Raw genomic sequence first — 4,950 nt, forward strand, 5'->3', positions numbered from 1 at the left:
TGTTTAGTTTGACAGTTTCAAAGCAAGATCAAGGCTAATCCTGCAGTCAACTCACAGGCAACACTTCCATTGTTAAATGATTGCAGGATCAAGCCCTTATTCAGTGGAGAGCAAAAAAGTTTGCTTTCATGAGAGCTGAGCAGAACTAACTTGGACTTCTCCCTGTAGTTTTAAACATAAGCATGCCTTATACTTGTATTAAGTCAGATATTTTGATTCTATGATCTACTTTCCAAATAAGAGGATAAGAGATATAAATATAAAACATTAAATTAATTCTTATTGGCCTTCAAGACTGAGTCACTAGCAGAGTTGCTTACCATCTCATCCATCAGGGCCAGAAACATGCTATTCTTCTGAGATTTTATATCCTGCAAGAAGTCCTGAAAATATTTCCACGCATCTGCAACAGACAACTCTACATACACAGCTGCTTTTCTCTCTTCATGGGCCTTAGAGTTCTAATAAGATAAAGAGGTAAGTGGAATTCAACGAAGTAATAAGAATTCTATTCAGTGCCCTAAAAGGAACACGACTTGAACAACAACTTAAAAGTTCAAAACAAATGGCATTAGAAACAAGATTGCATGTGTACATACAAATTCAGATATGTGATTTTTCCAGTATATATTATTCTGAACCTCATTCTAAGGGAGCCATATTCATTCCTCATGTACAGTACCCAACTGCAGTCTATAGAGTTACACAAAGAAGGAATCTGGCACACACTGAGATTATGATCAGGAAGAGTGACTATCTTGAAAATGTCTCCTTCACTCAAAAGATCTGATTTCTGGGTGCATTCAAGGTCATAGCTGCTTACTTGACTCACAAAAATAAGGTTTTATTCTTATCCCTGCCAAGGCAATATGGCTCTGGGCAATTCTTTTCTGGCTCCATCATCAACAGAACTGATAACCAAGTTCCAGCTGCAGAAGCTTTATTAATGGTTATGATGTGCAAGCCAGGGAGAACACAGCTAGTCTCTAGCTAGCAGGCTGACTCTGTACTCCTGGTAGATTGAAAAACATTTTCACTTATAAACATATATCCCTGCACCAGAGAGGGCAGCTCCACCTGTAGAGGAACGTGGGGACATACCACAGTACCTCAGCTGCCTTCTGCCAGAGGAGGGCAGCTTCTAATTCCAGCCTGGCCTCTATATTAAACATTCTGGCAGAGGCAGCTCAGACGGCTCCTTCCCATTCCTCTTGCTAGTTAAACTCACCCACTTTAGAGCTAGTATGTGTCATCACAGAAATCTTGGTCAAGTGGGGATTACAGGCAGCTTGAAGAGCTGCCGTCCATCCATGGTGAGTTTTTATGGCTGTGAACTGCAGCCTGGGTTCCACCAACAGAACCCAGTGAATGAATTGGGTTCATTGCCTATATACTACCATCCTACTGAATCAGAAAACATTGTCAATTTAAAACAATTTAAAAAAAAAGATGCCATGTAATATTACAATTTTCTAAGACTAAAATAGTGTGTTTTCCTACTTCTGCGTCCATCATCCAAGGAAGCTGCAGTATTTATTGGAAGATGCATTTTCAAGAGGATCTTGTTATTGATAAGAAATAATAAGAAAGATACAAACTACTTCTTACACACCAGTTATATATAGTCAGAGTGTAGCTTTAGAGATACTTAATTTAGCAAGAAAAACATGATTAAGACCTCTTTGGTCAGTGATCATATTTTGTTCGGTATTAGCAAAAAACTGACATTAGAACTTATCTTGAAATAACATCCACCTCTGGTCAAAGACAGTTAGTGGCTCCCTTTCTGATTGATTCAGCAAGGTACATAAGCATGTGCCTAACTTTAAGCATATGAGTAGTAATACTGAAGTCAGTGGGACTACTCACATATCTAAAGTTAGCAAGGTACTGAATACATACCTGAACTGAGGTCTAAAAACTTCACTTTCTTTCAGGTCTGGCATCCATCCACATTACTCTCAAAACAGAGAAAATGTTGCTAGACTCCAAAGAAAAAGTGTGGAAATATACATAGGAAATGATAACCAAATAATATTCCACAGATCTTTCTTATAGAAACAGATATATTTGTGCTAATTTCACCTATTATTGCACTGGAATTGTTAATCTCAGAGGATTTGGGGATTTACCGTAGCCAGTAGAGATGAAAAATGAAATTTGTTCACATAAATAAAAATCACTAGAGTATTTCCATACTATAAATAAATAAATATTATACCATACTATCCATACTGTAAATAAATAAACCTAAGTATGCTTTTGTGTAACTATCATTCTTTGGGGATAAATAAGTTTCTAATGTTTTCCATATTTTTTGGAAAACATTAGAAACTTATTTATCCCCAAAGAATGATAGTTACACAAAAGCATACTTACTGTACTTAGCAATTAATTCCACTGGGTTAACAGTTTGAGTCTTGAAGATTCATAGAATCGGAGAACTGGGCCCTCTGCCTCCCCCCACCCCCAATCCAACATGCTAGAAAACCTCTAGGGCCTAGCAGGGAGGAAACTGAAGGGAGCCCTTGGGGGAAGGCTCAGGTTTTCTGCCCCGCATAGGCCTAGTTTGACTCCTCTTTTGGGGGGGCAGGGCAGGGAAAGGACCCAGCAGAGCTAGGGCCAGCACCGCACGATAGGGCCTGGGGAGTGAGCACCACCTCCACCCCGATTCACCTCAGCAGGCCACCCAGCCTGTCTGGCTTTGGTGGTGGGGGCACAACCAAAAATTATAACTCAAAAGTGGGGGGGGAGCTCACCTCAAAAAGCTTAAAAATCATTCAGGGAAAGAGTAGCTAGGAGCTGTGTACAGTGATGGGTGTAGCTCAGGGTGAAGGGAGAAGAGTAGCTCATGGCCATTCCTCCCCCACCCATGGCTCTGCTGACCCTTCAGCCAGGTCCCCCCCGCCCAGGCAGCTCTTACCAACTGCGCAAGCAGTCCCAGGGGGCTGGGACCTGCAGAGCAACTGCAGCCCCAGGCACTAGCAACAGGAGGAGATAGAGGTGTGCCATGGCCACCTGCTCCATGGCACCACCCAGAGCAGCAATCACGCTGAACTGCCCAGCTCTAAACTCTGACCTGGCCAGCAGGTGGGGAGAGGGGGTTTTGTGAAGCTGCCCCTAGGACTGCCACACTCTGGTTAAGGCACTGCAGGTTGGGTGTAGCAACGTTTCTTCCTCCTCCCCCTCCATGTCCCTGTCTGACTTCACCCACGAACTTGGGGCATCCGTGCTGCAGGGTGCCAAAGCTCACGGACCCCCTGAAACCAGCCCCCTGATTGAGAACTGCTGTTCTAATCCAGCCCCATGCCCTAAAGGCAGGGCCAAGCATTATCTAGACCATTCCTGACAGGTGTCTGTCCAACCGCCTCTTACTCCCCAGTGATGGAGATTCCACAACCTACCTAGGCAATTTATTCGTGTTTAACTATCCTGACAAGATTTTCCTAATGTTCAACCGAAATAGCCCTTGCTGTCATATAAAACCATTGCCTTTTGTCAAGTTCAAGTTGCAATGAGGGAGGTCCAGGTTGGATATTAGGAAAAACTTTTTCACTAGGAGGGTGGTGAAGCACTGGAATGCTAGGGAGGTGGTGGAATCTCCATCCTTAAGAGGTTTTTAAGGCCCGCTTGACAAAACCCTTGCTGGGATTATTTAGTTGGGGTGGTCCTGCTTTGGCAGAGGGTTGGACTACATGATCTCTTGAGGTACCTTCCAAACTTAATATTCTATGATTCTATGAATACACAGCAGGGCAGTTCCTAGACTGTCTCCTGTGATGCACAGCACCCCAGGATACCACCCATGAAATGGTAGTGCTAACATCATGTAACAACAGCACCACTATGGTTGTGAGCATATGCATTTACAGTGTGACTGGTGCATGGCATAGAATATGTGGCCAAATTATTTGATTAATATTATTGCATCACTTGTACAGACAGTAAAATAATAAACATTTCTATTGGCAAATTTATTTTTCCCAGTGATAGGCAAAGGTGTTGAGTACTTTATTAGTACTGATTAAAAAAAATTAGATTCTTTGAGGACTTTAATGGGGGCCTGCCTAGACAAATCTGATTGGGCCTTGGTTAATGGAGTACTGCACAGGGGTCTGCTGTGCAGTCAGTTGCAGAATCAGGCCCTAATTTAGGGCTAACTCCAGCAACAATTTACTCACATTAACAATCCTTACTCAAGCATATACGTCTACTTATGTGTCTCCAGCCTACTTGCATGCGAAAGGATTAAAGGATCTTACCCCTCACACATAGGAGTTACTTGTGCTACAACACCTACCAATTACAGCCTTGTCTACATGGCGGGAGACAGGTTTATTGGCACAGCTCCACCAACAAACCCACCTAGTGGAGACGCAGCTTAGAGCTGCAAAAAAAGTGCTTTTGCTGGTACCACTTACATCCATGTCCTGAGAGAAACAAACCGCTCCAGCAAAGCACATTGAGGGCACCACAACTGAAGCGATACCCAGGGCTTTTGCAGGGAGCGAGATGCCGGGGAAGAGACCAATCGCCCCTTCCCCCCAGTAACGTTTCTGCCACAGACCGGGCCTGGCACGGTTTAGGCGGCAGAGACTGACACGCTGCCCCCGACGCCAAGTCGGACTAGGGACCAGGATGCGCGGCCAGGCCCGTCGATGGGCCAGACCCCATTAGCTCTGTTCGTCACGGGACGGCTCGGACACGCGTGAACCGCCGGTGCCCCACGGGGGGGGGAGGGGAGGGCGGAGGCTGTGTGAGCACGAGGCGGGCCGACTGTTCGTTTCAACGTCCCACAGCGGCTCGAGCTCGAGGCTGCTCGCCTGGGGGGTTCGGGCTGGTAAGGGCGGGGCCGGAAGGGGCGGGGTTTAGAGGAGGCTGACGGAGGTTGAACTTGGCCCGTTTCCGCTCGAGCCCTTCCGGGTGCGGGTCAGAGCGGGGTGTTTGTGA

Source organism: Emydura macquarii, unplaced genomic scaffold (assembly GCF_026122565.2).
Source record: "Emydura macquarii macquarii isolate MOO-44397 ecotype Brisbane River unplaced genomic scaffold, CSIRO-AGI_Emac_v2 contig_587, whole genome shotgun sequence".
NCBI classification, from domain to species: domain Eukaryota; kingdom Metazoa; phylum Chordata; order Testudines; family Chelidae; genus Emydura; species Emydura macquarii.